The following is a 17,416-nucleotide window of genomic DNA, read 5'->3' as shown; positions in this document are numbered from 1 at the left end:
GAGTTAGTAGCTTTTAGTGTTTTGCATTTTCTTTGGGTTGTGTCAATGTTTTCTATGGTATTGTCTGTCCTTAAGATTCTACTCATCTATCTCTTGTATTCTGTTGGTGATGCTTGACTCTATGACTCCTGATCTCTCCCCCAGGTTATTTTTTTTGTTTGTTTGTTTGCTTTTTGTTTTATCTCCAGGGTTGTCTCTCTTTATGTTTTTTTTATTGTTTCTATTTCCGTTTTTAGATCCTGGATGTTTTTTTTTTTCAATTCTTCCACCTGTTTGTTTGTGTTTTTCTGTAATTCTTTAAGGGATTTTTGTGTTTCTTCATTAAGGAGGTACTTACTTGCCTCTGTTGTCCTGTATTTCTTTAAGGGAGTATTTATGTCCTTCTCAAAATCTTCTAACATCATCGTGTGTTGTGCTTTTAAATCAAAGTCTTGCTTTTCCAGTGTTGGTATATCCAGGGCTTGCTGTGGTGGGGAACTGGGTTCTGATGATGCCAGATGGCCTTGGTTTCTGTTGCTTCGGTTTTTGACCTTGCCTCTCACCATCTGCTTATCTCTGATTTTAGCTGGTGTTGCTGCCTCTGACAGTGGCTGGCCCTCCTGTAACCTTGTGTGTCTGCACTTCTAAGAATCCAGCTCTCCCACCACGAGATCTAAGTACAGATTGCTATTTCACAGGGTCAGCTCTGGGCACAGGCAGAAACTGGAAGGATCCTGTCCCAGATTGCTCTTTGGTTCCTGTGTCCAGAGTGCTCCAGCCAGGTTCCTCTTGGGCCAGGAATGTGAGCCGAAGTGTTGGTCTCACCTATGTTGTCAGATTGTCCACACTTCTGAGAATCCAGATCTCTCACCACAGGATCTCAGTACAAAGAGTAGTGTCACAGGGTCAGCTTTGGGTACAGGTGGAAACCAAAGGCTAATTGTTCTTATATAAGAAAATAATTGACTTATGTATATTAAAGTTGTTGATTTGGTTGTCTTCTCAGTGTCTCCTATGAAGCCCATGTGTCAGAAACTTAGATTCCAATTGGTGGTACCTCTTTGGAGGTTCTGGAAATGTTTGGAGGTACAACTAATAGAGGTAGTGGGTTACTGGCTATGGATAGGCACCTGGGGATCTGTTTCCTCTTCCACTCTTGTCTCTTATATGTGTTCTGCTTCCATGGAAAGCACTCTTCTCTATGCTCTCACAATTACTACTTAGGACACAGACACAATGCAACCAAGGATGGTAAAGTCAGAAAACAAAATGAGTTGTTAGCCTCAACTTGCCCTCAGATATTTCCTGACCACCACAGGAAAGTGCTCAGTGTGCTAACATATCTGTCAGTCTTCTTCTCATTGCCTAAGTCCTGAAGAGACTGTGTTTATTTTTCAGATTTTCCTACACTGATGATTGTGTCATCTGGAAAGTAAGGCAGTTTTATTTTTTCTTCTGAATATGTACTCTTTTTATTTCTTTTCTTTGTTCCTGTCTTAGTGCATTGGCTATTATTGAATACACCACTGAAAGAACTCGTACAAGTAACATCTTTGCTATGAGTGTTATTTAATGAGGAAGCTTTTACTTTTTCACTATAAAGCAGGATATAAACAACTGTAAGTTTCCATAAGCTGAGCTTGCTCTCCGACATTCCTTATCTAGTGAGGTTTTTCAAGAAACCTCCCATAAGTGTGTGCCATATGCTTTTTGGAATGTATGCCATTTTTTTCTTGTTAGCATGTAAATGTAGTAGTAAAATTGTATCCATTGATTTTTAAAAATTTATTTATTTTAAAATATAATATAATAATTGTATCTTTTCTTGCGTCTCTTTTTTCTTGCCAACACTCCCATAGACAGTCTCTTTGCTTTCTTTCAAATTTGTTGCCTTTTCTTCCTTTAATTATTTACACACACACACATACACACACACACACACACACACACACACACACACAAGGGTAGAGAGAGATTTTATTTTTGTTTTATTTTTATTTGTTTTTTGAGACAGGGTTTCTCTGTATAACAGCCTTGGCTCTCCTGAGACTCACTCTGTAGACCACACTAGCCTAAAACTCAGAGATCTACTTGCTTTTGCCTCCCAAGTGCTGGGACTAAAGGCTTGAGCCACTATCACCCAGCTAAGAGAGTCTTCGATACATAAATACAACCTCTTTAGCCTGTATAATACTATTTGTATATATGTTTTCAAAGCTGACCATTTGGTGTTTGGCTGTCCATTTGTAGTGCCCTTCCTTAGGAAGGATGATTTCTCATGCTTTCAGGATTTTTCAGTAGTACTTTGTAGTACTTTGAGGCCTTGTTATCTTTCCTCTGTCTACTTTGACATTCCTATAATTGCTGGCCTTGTTCAACTCATTCTTAGGCAGTCATGTTAGGGAGAACTTAGGGGCATAGCTTCTGACATTTCTAGGAAACAATCTCACAGCAAATTCATTGTTCCTCTGGCTCTTACAATCTTTTTGCTTATCTCTTCTGCCATGATCATCCAGTCTTAGGTGCATGAATTTTGTTTCATATGCATCAGTTGAATCTGGACTATACAGCTCTGCATCTTTATTAGTTATGAATTTCTGTAATGGTGTCCATTGCAAGGAGAAGTTTCCTTGATGAAGGATGAAAATTACCCTTATCTGTAGGAGTAAAGACAAATATTTAGAATGTATCAGGGACTATAGTGATTTTAAAAAGTCATGGTTATAAGTGTTCCACAAGCCTTATTAAGTGGTATGTTTCCCATTCCAGGCATGACTCCCCCTTGGTGGAGCAGGTCTTACATTCAATTAGGGTTAATTATGACCAAGATACACATGCCACTACTGCTACCTTAGGGTGTCTGTCTTATAAAGAAGTGCCATCTTCTCATTCAAGATGGCAAAGGGTGGACACAAATCTTTTCCTGTCACCATCCCACATCAGCCTAGATGTGTTTTGTTCCAATTGAAAGCAATTTCCTTTTGAACTTTCCAGTAACCTTTAAGAGATTAAACATCCTCTACTCAAGCCTGCCTCCTGCAGGACCTGGCCAGGCATCAAAAGCACGGGGTAATTGGTACTTCTTTACAATAGCCTTTTCTGAGTCATAAGGTTAAGTGGAAGCAGAAGCCAAAGCAAGTGTTCAGTGTACACGTTCCTGGCTCCATTAAAGCTTTTCTTCACGTCTTTGTTCCTTTCATTTTATTTTGTGATTGTTTTTCATAACAGAGAGCTTTGCTCCTAATCTGTCCATCCACAATAGTGCATGATTATGGTCACACAGCAAAAAGCCCACATGGTGCATTTATTTCCCATGCTATTTACAATCAAATGATATGAGAAAAAAAATCAGTCTGAATGCACAAATATCACTTTGACATCGTTCATCATCAGAACACTACAGGATGGCATGCACAAGCTGGCTTTGTCAAGCCTACAGGGGTGTGTTTTCATTTACTGCCCCGGTAAATTGTACAAGCCACTCCACAATCATGAGACTGATGAGGGGGTGCTCTCTTCTTCCATGGTTTGGTGATTAGTGGAACACGCCATAGTAAATTAATTGGAGATATTTGGAGGGTTTTTTTTTCTTAATATTACAGGCACAAGGCTGTCAGTTTGTTCTGCTATTGTGCATTGCCATCTGGACTGCTGCTAAATGGTAGTGCCCCCTCCTTCCCAAAAGGGAAAACAAGATAAATGCTCCTTGATATTTCTTACGCCTGTTTAAACCAATTTCTCTGGGTGTGCAGTAGGTCTTGCCACCCCACCCCCTATTCCCTTCATTTTCCTTCTCTAAATAACCTGGCAAGGAGAAGAAAAGAAAGAAATCTTATGCCTAGCAATTTCCCATTCTGATCCCCAGTGTGATGCCATTAAATAGTCCCCTTTTGGAGTGGGTCTAATTGGCCTATATACGGGGGCTTTCTATTGACGCTTTCTAGTCAACACAGAGTTCAACGTACTTACATGTATATAATTTATCACGTGAGGGTCACTTTCTTCACCCGTATTATTCTGCTGTTTAAATTGCCATTCACTATGAATTTCCATGCAATTAACTGGTTTGGTGGCAATTTCAAGCACTTCAGAAAGACAAAGGAGAACCTGAAAAACGCAGCACTCACACTTTGGCTTCCTCGGAAGCATTACTCCTCTGCTCCCCTGGACCACCAGATGTCAGCCTAAATTGAAGAATAGAAAAGATACCATGTTTCATAATGTGCTGTCTCGTGTGCCAGATGGAGTTTTACACAGCTATGCAGGAAGGGCCAGGCAGTAGCACTTAGACTGCAGGCTCAGCCTAACCCACACTGATCGCTCACAGCGTTTCGGATGATGGAACCTAATTGTACTGTAGGTCACTGAGAGCTTAATTTATGAGGATTGATTTTGTTAATTCAAGTGGTTCAAAAGTCACTGTGAGAGCTTTAGTTAATTTAATTGTATCTGACTTTAGCTTTACTCATGCTATAGTAAGACAAATTGCTGGATGGAGGAGACACGGTCTTATTTTTACTGCTGTTTTTCCATTTGATTCCACACATGTCACATTGTCCTTTGCTGTGATTTACATGTCAAGGAGCACTTTTACAAACAGGAAGCAGTTTTTTCTTTTCTTTTCTCTTTTTCTTTTTTAGCTGAGTGCAAGTAAATGCAAATGCTAAGCCATTTTAACTGAGCTTTTTATTTTACAATAGGAATTAAACAATCAGGAGATCTTAAGATTTCCTCCTAAATGTTAGTAGAGGGCTCTAAACTGGAAGATTGTAGATGCTGCTTCAGAGGATTAACTGGCTGTGTTTTAGGCTAACAGGAGATGTCTGCTGTAATTTTCATTAATGTATTAGGCACTAAACATGTTGGGAAACTCCATTAACAAGTGCATTAAGACAATCAGGGAGATGCAAGCAAAGGGATTTTACTTCTTTTCTTTTGAATTTTCCATAGGATGGTGACACATAAATAACAGAGTTGTGGAAGGAAAAGAGAGAGATTAAAAGAGTCAGAGAGTGAGAGAGGATAGGAGAGATGGAGAAGGGAGGGAGTTGGGAAGGAAGTGAGGAAGGGATGGAGGGAGAAATTTCATTTTTTTGTTTTGTTTTGTTTGGTACTTGCTCTGTTGACACTAGTGCTGTGTAAATGATATTCGAGACTCTGCCACCTGTGGTGGTTTGCACACTACCAGCCAGTCTTACATTCTTTATTCACTCTACTGTGCCAGGAACGCACAGGTCCCTTGGCAACCAAGGCTAATGAGACCAAAACCTCAGATTTGCATATCACTCAAAGCATAAAGGTACTCTATGCAGTAACTGTATTACTTTTTTGCTGTGGTTCTTTGTTTCTTTGTTTGTTTGATTGCTTTGGTGGCACATGCCTTTAACATGCCTTTAACATGCCTTTAACTCCAGTGCTCAGAAGAGACAGAAGGATCTCTTTGAGTTCAAAGCCACCCTATTCTGAGCTACATATGAGACCTTGTTTCAAAAGAAAGAAAAGAAGGAAGGAAAGAAAGAAGGAGGGAAGGAAGGAAGCAACGAAGGGAAGAAAGTAAAAATGGAAGAAAGGGAGGAAGGAAGGAAGGAAGGAAGGAAGGAAGGAAGGAAGGAAGAAGGAAGAAGGAAGAAGGAAGAAGGAAGGAAGGGAGATGATGTGGTCACATCAGGCTTTGGAATCTGGGAGTCACTGGAACGTTACCTGTAGGCATTACTGCAGGCCTTCTCCATCCGGCCTTATTTCCTTCTTAATAAAGTACTGTCAACACATACATGGGAGTTCCAGAACAGTCGAAACCGATACTTTAAATTCATTTCATTTGGAGGCTAGATCATCAGGAAAGAGGAATAGAACTAAAAATAATAACCTTTAGTTTTGAGAGACTGAATCTTTTGGGTTCAGACTTCATCTTACAGAACCTGACCTAAGGTTGAACTCAAGGTAACTAACAGGCCAGTACGTAGCACCAATTTTCAGATAACCCCTAACAATACTTGCATCTAGCACCAGTCTACAGGTTATTCCCCACCATATCTGCATCTCCAGGTTACAGTCCTGTCCCTGACATTTCACTTCCTTACAACCACCAACCAAGAGGAAAACAGAAGTTAAGTTTACGGTTTGGCTCTCAGCACCAGCAAATTATGTTAAAGGCTATAATACCACCACCCCCCCAATCAGATGTGTACCAGGCTAGATACCCTTTTCCTGCCTCTATAAATGTTTGCCTAAGTCTGTATTTGAGGCTCCCCTCCCATTCTCCTGTAACCCAACCTTGAACTTAAATAAAGAGACCCTAATTCAACTGCACCAGAATCAGTTGCTCGGTGGCCTTTGTGGGGTTCACAAACATTTCTTGGCCAAAAGTTTCATTTGACCTGATTTAATAAAAAGGTATCCAGAGCATCTGTGTGAAGAATGAAACCCGGAAACATGGATTTGATAAGACCTTAGACATGAGGCTACATAGTTGAATTGCAAACGACATAAATTATGGGACACGTCTTTCATCAGATATCTGCAATCAATCTATAAGGTTGCTAATCTCTACCATACTATAGTCAGTTTAGGGTATGGATCCTGTGTAACTTTCAAAAATCTGTAATAAATAATCTTCAAATTGTAAACATATAAAAGATAGAACATTCTTTTACCTTGCTGAACATAATCCAAATGTGCATCAGGAAAGAGAATGAACAAATTTTACATCCGTCGTTTTAGCAACAAATTATGAAGAAAACTGAAAGGATATCCAAGAAGTTTTTCTCAATACTTGACATCAGTTGGTACAAATATTAGCTAGTGACCCTATTTCCATTGTACAGTTACAGACTGAAGCTGAACCTGTGATTTCAAGCAGAGAATGAAGCCACAGACCTCATAGAGGGGTTTTATTTTTGTTTCTCCCTTTAAAAGCAGCACAGGCATCATTTGGTCCACCTGAGCCTGCCTGTAAGCTGGAAAGTGTCAGGTCAGAAGAAGAGGCTGGTGATAGTTGCTGGGGTAGAAATCACTTGGCTTGCATCTGGACAAACCCCATTAGGCCAACAGGGTTCCATGTAGGAAGGATTAATATAAGGACCAGACAAGGGAGAGGCACGAGAGAGAGAAGAAGAGGAGAAGAGAAAAGGAGTAGAGGCCAGCCATGAGCATGTGGAGGTAAGAGGGGAGAGGAATGGGGAGAGAAGGTCCAAAGGGGAAGAGAAGAAGAGGGGGAGCAAAAGCAAGAGAGTGAGGAGGGGACAAGTAGCCCCTTTTATCGTGTCAGGCATACCTGTCTTTTGCAGGTAACTGGGGGGGCAGGGCATACCTGGCTGTTGCCAGGTAACTGTGGGGGTGCAGCTTAGACAGAATGCTAATATGCCCCTATTTTAGTTTAATTAAAAAAGAAAAATTAGAGGCATTGTTGGAGCAGGAATAGGGGCATTGTGATCTCTGACTGCTTCATGCTTGTTTTGGTGCGATGCATCTCCAGGGAACCTAGAAAAGTGGGTATGGGATGTTTATCCAGTCCCAGGAGACTTGGTTGTTTTCTTGTTGTCCAGGGTCTGTGAAACCATCTGAGGATAGGTAGAAAGGAACAAATCCAATAGAAGTGTCTGTGTCTGTGAGAAAAGATTGAACAGCTGTCAGTCGCTTCTTTGGAGCTATCATGGGTGTAGTAAGTGCCTGGACTTGACAAGATACTGAAACACACATATATATTTATTAAAGGTAGAGAATAAGATTAAGTGCATTTGGGAGAAAAGAAAAATTTATCTTCGATGTACATTTGAAACCCAGAGGAATCCCACCCTTTGGAATAAGTAGTAAGTGGCAGATGTACTTCAGGGTGGAGTCTATTTGGTCCATGAGAGGTAGGTCTGAGTGGGTTTCCTGTAGCTTATAAGTTTACAAAAGAGATAACACCATGAGTTAACAATGTGAACATTCTTTAAGGTAAGCTTTTTGTGGAGCAGAAGGAACAAGAATTTGTGATTACACTTGGATCATATAGTGTTGAGTTTAGCAAGAAGAGGAAATATGAAGCATTTAACTAATTGTGAAAGTCAAGCTATAAGATTGAGTAATGTACTGAAAATCTTTAGAAGTTTAAGAACTCAGTTGGCTTTCTGTCTGAGAAAGTTCACTAGCTAGATCGAGGGTTGTACTGTCATCTTGTGTGTACCTCATAGCTAAGAGAAATCAAGTTAGAAGACAATGAGTTATCCATGGGGGGAGGTATTGAATTATTCATAACAGCGTCCTAAGAATAATCTCAACACCCAAAATTTCTGCGAGGCTAGATGTCTAAGTCATCACTCAGACCCTCTGGAGGCCATGTACGGTGAGTCTTGGACTCACCAGAAAGCATCTTCCCAGGCCTGGGAGTTTCTACAGCTGCAAGAGCCCAGAAGGGGGAGGAGATGGAGAGTCACTTTTGAGGGAATACTCGCCCATGGGTCAAAGTCTTATTTGGAATGTTAGCTAAGAAGCCCCCTTTTCCCATAAAGGCTGTCCTACTTGGGAAATTGGGGGTCCTCCCTTCCAACTGGGATTGTCAGGGGCTCATTTCCCTGGATTACTCCTAGTTCAGGGAAAAGGAATACCAACACCAACATAAAAACTCCTGACCAACTAGAAAGTAGATGATGATATACCTGAGTTCCACAAAGAACTGACATGTTTTGGCAGAGATGAGGTATCAAGGGTTGTGGTTCAATTGCAGTCTAGGGAGCCTAGCATTTCTACAGAACATGTTCGGGAGGTCTTAAAACAGTTTGCCATGCCAAAAGATAGAGAAAGCAATTTCCAGATCCTATTTGGAAAGACTGTTTGCTTAGCAGCAGAGGGGTTCTGAACTTCCCAGACTCGGGTCTACCTGAGAAGCTGGTAAAGGGGCAACATGTCTGTGTGAGTAGGTTGGCTGTCTAGAAGGAGGAGCAGAGGGGCTGCTGGTTTAGGCAAATAGGGGAGCAAAGGAAATAGAGAATCCCAACTTTAGCTAGAAGATCCCATCCCAATAAGGGAACTAGGCATGTTGGCATTATTAAAAAGGAATGGGTGAGAGTTACACCCCTAAAAATGTAACTAAGTGGTAGATAAGGTTTCCCTCCTACCCTGACAATAAGGGAATGGGAGAAAGTAGTGGATCCCCAAAACTCCGTTAGGATGGAGTAAATGGCCCCAGTGTCCAAGAGGAAGGAGATGGGCTGCATGCATACCATGATGATTACCTGGGGCTCCCTGCTGGTGATGGCAGTGGTCAGGTCCAGGGATCTTGGGTCACTTCAGTCATCCATAGCTAAGCCTAGAAGATCAGCTGGAAAGTTATCCAAGAGTTATGTCCGCCTGTCCTATGAAACATAAGGGCAATCGACACCCCAATGTCCCTCCTGATGGCACCAAAGATATGGCCCTCTTCCTTGCCAAAGTTAAGTCAAGCCCTTACCAAGTGACCTTGTTGACCATATTTGTAGCAGGAGCCTGGTGGTCTCTTAGCCTTAGAATACCAGGAGTCCAGGGCAGTGGCTGGGGCTGGTTGGACAGCTTTGGCCAGCATATGGTATTTTTGTCTTTGAGCCTTCTCATAATGAAAGTCCCCCAGAGTGGGGAGACCCTCACTCAAGTCTCGGGATAACACAACCCCCCACGATCATCCTTGCTGCAATCACATAAGGTTTATTGATAGGAATCAGTGCACTGGGGTTGAGACTCTTATTCCACGCAGGAGTAGAGGAGTTTGACCCGAGTAGCTGAGAGAAGGGGTATTTAAAGGAAGAAGCCACAACCCAAGGGGGTATGGATGGTATCATTGGAAAATGTCGAGAATACCAGTGAAAAATCACAAGGAGAAGCTTCCTGTTTCTCAAGATTGTTCTTTAAGATTTTTTTTTTTTTTTATAGAGAGCAAATTTTTTTTTCTTTTTTCTTTTTTTTTATTAACTTGAGTATTTCTTATATACATTTCGAGTGTTATTCCCTTTCCCGGTTTCCGGGCAAACATCCCCCTCCCCCCTCCCCTTCCTTATGGGTGTTCCCCTCCCAACCCTCCCACCATTGCCGCCCTCCCCCCATAGACTAGTTCACTGGGGGTTCAGTCTTAGCAGGACCCAGGGCTTCCCCTTCCACTGGTGCTCTTACTAGGATATTCATTGCTACCTATGGGGTCAGAGTCCAAGGTCAGTCCATGTATAGTCTTTAGGTAGTGGCTTAGTCCCTGGAAGCTCTGGTTGCTTGGCATTGTTGTACTTTTGGGGTCTCGAGCCCCTTCAAGCTCTTCCAGTTCTTTCTCTGATTCCTTCAATAGGGGACCTATTCTCAGTTCAGTGGTTTGCTGCTGGCATTCGCCTCTGTATTTGCTGTATTCTGGCTGTGTCTCTCAGGAGCGATCTACATCCGGCTCCTGTCGGTCTGCACTTCTTTGCTTCATCCATCTAGTCCAATTGGGTGGCTGTATATGTATGGGCCAAATGTGGGACAGGCTCTGAATGGGTGTTCCTTCAGTCTCTGTTTTAATCTTTGCCTCTCCCTTCCCTGCCAAGGGTATTCTTTTTCCTCATTTAAAGAAGGAGTGAAGCATTCACATTTTGATCATCCGTCTTGAGTTTCGTTTGTTCTAGGGATCTAGGGTAATTCAAGCATTTGGGCTAATAGCCACTTATCAATGAGTGCATACCATGTATGTCTTTCTGTGATTGGGTTAGTTCACTCAGGATGATATTTTCCAGTTCCAACCATTTGCCTACGAATTTCATAAACTCGTTGTTTTTGATAGCTGAGTAGTATTCCATTGTGTAGATGTACCACATTTTCTGTATCCATTCCTCTGTTGAAGGGCATCTGGGTTCTTTCCATTTTCTGGCTATTATAAATAAGGCTGCAATGAACATAGTGGAGCACGTGTCTCTTTTATATGTTGAGGCATCTTTTGGGTATATGCCCAAGAGAGGTATAGCTGGATCCTCAGGCAGTTCAATGTCCAATTTTCTGAGGAACCTCCAGACTGATTTCCAGAATGGTTTTACCAGTCTGCAATCCCACCAACAATGGAGGAGTGTTCCTCTTTCTCCACAACCTCGCCAGCATCTGCTGTCACCTGAGTTTTTGATCTTAGCCAATCGCACTGGTGTGAGGTGAAATCTCAGGGTTGTTTTGATTTGCATTTCCCTTATGACTAAAGATGTTGAACATTTCTTTAGGTGTTTCTCAGCCATTCGGCATTCCTCAGCTGTGAATTCTTTGTTTAGCTCTGAACCCCATTTTTTAATAGGGTTATTTGTTTCCCTGCGGTCTAACTTCTTGAGTTCTTTGTATATTTTGGATATAAGGCCTCTATCTGTTGTAGGATTGGTAAAGATCTTTTCCCAATCTGTTGGTTGCCGTTTTGTCCTAACCACAGTGTCCTTTGCCTTACAGAAGCTTTGCAGTTTTATGAGATCCCATTTGTCGATTCTTGATCTTAGAGCATGAGCCATTGGTGTTTTGTTCAGGAAATTTTTTCCAGTGCCCATGTGTTCCAGATGCTTCCCTAGTTTTTCTTCTATTAGTTTGAGTGTGTCTGGTTTGATGTGGAGGTCCTTGATCCACTTGGACTTAAGCTTTGTACAGGGTGATAAGCATGGATCGATCTGCATTCTTCTACATGTTGCCCTCCAGTTGAACCAGCACCATTTGCTGAAAATGCTATCTTTTTTCCATTGGATGGTTTTGGCTCCTTTGTCAAAAATCAAGTGACCATAGGTGTGTGGGTTCATTTCTGGGTCTTCAATTCTATTCCATTGGTCTATCTGTCTGTCTCTGTACCAATACCATGCAGTTTTTATCACTATTGCTCTGTAATACTGCTTGAGTTCAGGGATAGTGATTCCCCCTGAAGTCCTTTTATTGTTGAGGATAGCTTTAGCTATCCTGGGTTTTTTGTTATTCCAGATGAATTTGCAAATTGTTCTGTCTAACTCTTTGAAGAATTGGATTGGTATTTTGATGGGGATTGCATTGAATCTGTAGATTGCTTTTGGTAAAATGGCCATTTTTACTATATTAATCCTGCCAATCCATGAGCATGGGAGATCTTTCCATCTTCTGAGGTCTTCTTCAATTTCTTTCTTCAGTGTCTTGAAGTTCTTATTGTACAGATCTTTTACTTGCTTGGTTAAAGTCACACCGAGGTACTTTATATTATTTGGGTCTATTATGAAGGGTGTCGTTTCCCTAATTTCTTTCTCGGCTTGTTTCTCTTTTGTATAGAGGAAGGCAACTGATTTATTTGAGTTAATTTTATACCCAGCCACTTTGCTGAAGTTGTTTATCAGCTTTAGTAGTTCTCTGGTGGAACTTTTGGGATCACTTAAATATACTATCATATCATCTGCAAATAGTGATATTTTGACCTCTTCTTTTCCGATCTGTATCCCTTTGATCTCCTTTTGTTGTCTGATTGCTCTGGCTAGAACTTCAAGAACTATATTGAATAAGTAGGGAGAGAGTGGGCAGCCTTGTCTAGTCCCTGATTTTAGTGGGATTGCTTCAAGTTTCTCTCCATTTAGTTTAATGTTAGCAACTGGTTTGCTGTATATGGCTTTTACTGTGTTTAGGTATGGGCCTTGAATTCCTATTCTTTCCAGGACTTTTATCATGAAGGGGTGTTGAATTTTGTCAAATGCTTTCTCAGCATCTAATGAAATGATCATGTGGTTCTGTTCTTTCAGTTTGTTTATATAATGGATCACGTTGATGGTTTTCCGTATATTAAACCATCCCTGCATGCCTGGGATGAAGCCTACTTGATCATGGTGGATGATTGTTTTGATGTGCTCTTGAATTCGGTTTGCCAGAATTTTATTGAGTATTTTTGCGTCGATATTCATAAGGGAAATTGGTCTGAAGTTCTCTTTCTTTGTTGTGTCTTTGTGTGGTTTAGGTATAAGAGTAATTGTAGATTCGTAGAAGCAATTCGGTAGGGCTCCATCTGTTTCAATTTTGTGGAATAGTTTGGATAATATTGGTATGAGGTCTTCTATGAAGGTTTGATAGAATTCTGCACTAAACCCATCTGGACCTGGGCTCTTTTTGGTTGGGAGACCTTTAATGACTGCTTCTATTTCCTTAGGAGTTATGGGGTTGTTTAACTGGTTTATCTGTTCCTGATTTAACTTTGATACCTGGTATCTGTCTAGGAAATTGTCCATTTCCTGAAGATTTTCAAATTTTGTTGAATATAGGTTTTTATAGTAAGATCTGATGATTTTTTGAATTTCCTCTGAATCTGTAGTTATGTCTCCCTTTTCATTTCTGATTTTGTTAATTTGGACGCACTCTCTGTGTCCTCTCGTTAGTCTGGCTAAGGGTTTATCTATCTTGTTGTTTTTCTCAAAGAACCAACTTTTGGTCCTGTTGATTCTTTCTATGGTCCTTTTTGTTTCTACTTGGTTGATTTCAGCTCTGAGTTTGATTATTTCCTGCCTTCTACTCCTCCTGGGTGTATTTGCTTCTTTTTGTTCTAGAGCTTTTAGGTGTGCTGTCAAGCTGCTGACATATGCTCTTTCCTGTTTCTTTCTGCAGGCACTCAGCGCTATGAGTTTTCCTCTTAGCACAGCTTTCATTTTGTCCCATAAGTTTGAGTATGTTGTATCTTCATTTTCATTAAATTCTAAAAAGTTTTTAATTTCTTTCTTTATTTCTTCCTTGACCAGGTTATCATTGAGTAGAGCATTGTTCAATTTCCACGTATATGTGGGCATTCTTCCCTTATTGTTATTGAAGACCAGTTTTAGGCCGTGGTGGTCCGATAGCACGCATGGGATTATTTCTATCTTTCTGTACCTGTTGAGGCCCGTTTTTTGACCGATTATATGGTCAATTTTGGAGAAAGTACCATGAGGAGCTGAGAAGAAGGTATATCCTTTTGCTTTAGGATAGAATGTTCTATAAATATCCGTTAAGTCCATTTGGCTCATGACTACTCTTAGTCTGTCGACATCACTGTTTAATTTCTGATTCCATGATCTGTCCATTGATGAGAGTGGGGTGTTGAAATCTCCCACTATTATTGTGTGAGGTGCAATGTGTGTTTTGAGCTTTAGTAAGGTTTCTTTTACGTATGTAGGTGCCCTTGTATTTGGGGCATAGATATTTAGGATTGAGAGTTCATCTTGGTGGATTTTTCCTTTGATGAATATGAAGTGTCCTTCCTTATCTTTTTTGATGACTTTTAGTTGGAAATTGATTTTATTTGATATTAGAATGGCTACTCCAGCTTGCTTCTTCTGACCATTTGCTTGGAAAGTTGTTTTCCAGCCTTTCACTCTGAGGTAGTGTCTGTCTTTGTCTCTGAGGTGTGTTTCCTGTAGGCAGCAGAATGCAGGGTCCTCGTTGCGTATCCAGTTTGTTAATCTATGTCTTTTTATTGGGGAGTTGAGGCCATTGATATTGAGAGATATTAAGGAATAGTGATTATTGTTTCCCTTTATATTCATATTTGGATGTGAGGTTATGTTTGTGTGCTTTCATTCTCTTTGTTTTGTTGCCAAGACGATTAGTTTCTTGCTTCTTCTAGGGTATAGCTTGCCTCCTTATGTTGGGCTTTACCATTTATTATCCTTTGTAGTGCTGGATTTGTAGAAAGATATTGTGTAAATTTGGTTTTGTCATGGAATATCTTGGTTTCTCCATCAATGTTAATTGAGAGTTTTGCTGGATACAGTAACCTGGGCTGGCATTTGTGTTCTCTTAGGGTCTGTATGACATCAGTCCAGGATCTTCTGGCCTTCATAGTTTCTGGCGAGAAGTCTGGTGTGATTCTGATAGGTCTCCCTTTATATGTTACTTGACCTTTTTCCCTTACTGCTTTTAATATTCTTTCTTTATTTTGTGCGTTTGGTGTTTTGACAATTATGTGACGGGAGGTGTTTCTTTTCTGGTCCAATCTATTTGGAGTTCTGTAGGCTTCTTGTATGCCTATGGGTATCTCTTTTTTTAGGTTAGGGAAGTTTTCTTCTATGATTTTGTTGAAGATATTTACTGGTCCTTTGAGCTGGGAGTCTTCACTCTCTTCTATACCTATTATCCTTAGGTTTGATCTTCTCATTGAGTCCTGGATTTCCTGTATGTTTTGGACCAGTAGCTTTTTCCGCTTTACATTATCTTTGACAGTTGAGTCAATGATTTCTATGGAATCTTCTGCTCCTGAGATTCTCTCTTCCATCTCTTGTATTCTGTTGGTGAAGCTTGTATCTACAGCTCCTTGTCTCTTCTTTTGGTTTTCTATATCCAGGGTTGTTTCCATGTGTTCTTTCTTGATTGCTTCTATTTCCATTTTTAATTCCTTCATCTGTTTGATTGTGTTTTCCTGGAATTCTTTCAGGGATTTTTGCCATTCCTCTCTGTAGGCCTCTACTTGTTTATTAATGATTTCCTGTGTTTCCCTAAGTGTGTTCATGTCTTTCTTGAAGTTCTCCAGCATCATGATCAAATATGATTTTGAAACTAGATCTTGCTTTTCTGGTGTGTTTGGATATTCCATGTTTGTTTTGGCGGGAGAATTGGGCTCCGATGATGGCATGCAGTCTTGGTTTCTGTTGCTTGGGTTCCTGCGCTTGCCTCTCGCCATCAGATTATCTCTAGTGTTACTTTGTTCTGCTATTTCTGACAGTGGCTAGACTGACCTATAAGCCTGTGTGTCAGGAGTGCTGTAGACCTGTTTTCCTCTCTTTCAGTCAGTTATGGGGACAGTGTGTTCTGCTTTCCGGCGTGTAGTTTTTCCTCTCTACAGGTCTTCAGCTGTTCCTGTGGGCCTGTGTCTTGAGTTCACCAGGCAGCTTTCTTGCAGCAGAAAATTTGGTCTTACCTGTGGTCCCGAGGCTCAGGTTCGCTCGTGGGGTGCTGCCCAGGGGCTCTCTGCAGCGGCAGCTACCAGGAAGACCTGTGCCGCCCCTTCCGGGAGCTTCAGTGCACCAGGGTTCCAGATGGTCTTTGGCTTTTTCCTCTGGCGTCCGAGATGTGTGTGCAGGGAGCAGTCTCTTCTGGTTTCCCAGGCTTGTCTGCCTCTCTGAAGGTTTAGCTCTCCCTCCCACGGGATTTGGGTGCAGAGAACTGTTTATCCGGTCTGTTTCTTTCAGGTTCCGGTGGTGTCTCAGGCGCAGAAGTCCTGCCGCTCCTGGGCCCTCCCCCACGGGAGCCCAGAGGCCTTATACAGTTTCCTCTTGGGCCAGGGATGTGGGCAGGGGTGAGCAGTGTTGGTGGTCTCTTCCGCTCTGCAGCCTCAGGAGTGCCCACCTGACCAGGCGGTTGGGTCTCTCTCTCACCGGGTCTGGGAGCAGAGAGCTAAGATTTTAATCTAACTTTATGGTCAGCTAGTTCTTGGGAGAGAGCTGCTGAACCTGCTGGTGTAATTGCAGTTCCATGGTCAGTCAAGTTCCTGGAACAGAGTCACTGAACTGGCTAACCTACATTTTCGGCTCTACTATGTTTGCTAGGGGGTCTGAATTTTTTCCTGGTCCTTCAATCCCATCCATGGTACACTTTAAAGGCCAGTGCCAAGCCTTCTGCCTGTGGAGTTAGGGGCTCCCTCTCTAGTGTTTTAAGTTTGTCTTTTATGTTGGGGTAGCTCTGGGAAAAGAAATTGGCCATCAGAAGTTGTTTACCTTCTGGGTTTTCAGGGTCCAGATTAGTGTATTGTAATAAGGCCTTTGTAAGTCGTTCTAAAAATTGGGATGGGTTTTTCTGATTTTCCTAAATGACCTCTTGCAGTTTTTCAAAATTCACTGGTTTTAAGGCTACCCTGCAAAGACCAGCCAGGAGGCAGGTTATGAATTTATCTCTGGCTAAAATATCACTGTGGAATTATAATTCCATCGGGGATCTTGGTCAGGTACTGCCTCAGATCCAATTGGATATGATCCATCTGTTTGATGGATCTCGTCTGCATATATTCTCGCCTGCTACCAAAGTCACCAGCGTTCCTCAGGAAGTAAATAATTAGTAAGGACATTATGGAAAGTCAAGCTCTGAGGCAAAGAAAGCACACAGAGGTGGAGTAGGCCACCACTCACCAGCACGTGCTTGAAGAGGGTGCTCTCCTTGACCGGCAACTACAAGCAGGGCATCATGGTGATGGGGCAGACCTGCTGGACCAACTAGCCAGTACCTAGGCCATAGGTTATCTCAGCGGGATGCCACAGGAAGTGGAACACAGAGAGAGGTTGGAGTGAAGGTAGATAAAAGCTTGAACATAAAGGATCTCTTTCCATTTACTAGACCACTGGCAGTGAGTATGAAGATCCCATAAAATTGAGGAATCTAGCCATTATGTGGCCATTTTGAACCATTGTCTAGTGAGCACTGAGTCCAGACATTATTGCAAAGGTGTATCAGTTTTGATGTCCTCAGGTGATCATTATTTTTAGAGTTTTTAAAATTTTCCAGGAAACAACCCAATGGGGACTCTGGCGGTACATTC

The 17,416-nt window shown here is 41.6% G+C and overlaps 1 long non-coding RNA gene across 1 annotated transcript; it reads right to left on the bottom strand.

The window, feature by feature from the left end:
* Positions 1 to 1,948: 1,948 nt before the first annotated feature.
* On the bottom strand, positions 1,949 to 8,129 carry LOC147994881 (uncharacterized). Its single transcript, XR_015687228.1, has 4 exons — positions 6,633 to 8,129; positions 5,680 to 5,804; positions 3,949 to 4,163; positions 1,949 to 2,636 (listed from the first exon to the last, which is right to left on the bottom strand). It is a non-coding gene; the product is annotated as an uncharacterized LOC147994881 (long non-coding RNA).
* Positions 8,130 to 17,416: the final 9,287 nt, after the last annotated feature.

This window comes from Rattus norvegicus, chromosome 4, assembly GCF_021556685.1.
Source record: "Rattus norvegicus strain SHRSP/BbbUtx chromosome 4, alternate assembly SHRSP_T2T, whole genome shotgun sequence".
Taxonomy (NCBI): Eukaryota; Metazoa; Chordata; class Mammalia; order Rodentia; family Muridae; genus Rattus; species Rattus norvegicus.
The sequence above is the reverse complement of the archived record's forward strand: the minus strand, read 5'-3'. Positions and strand labels throughout refer to the sequence as shown.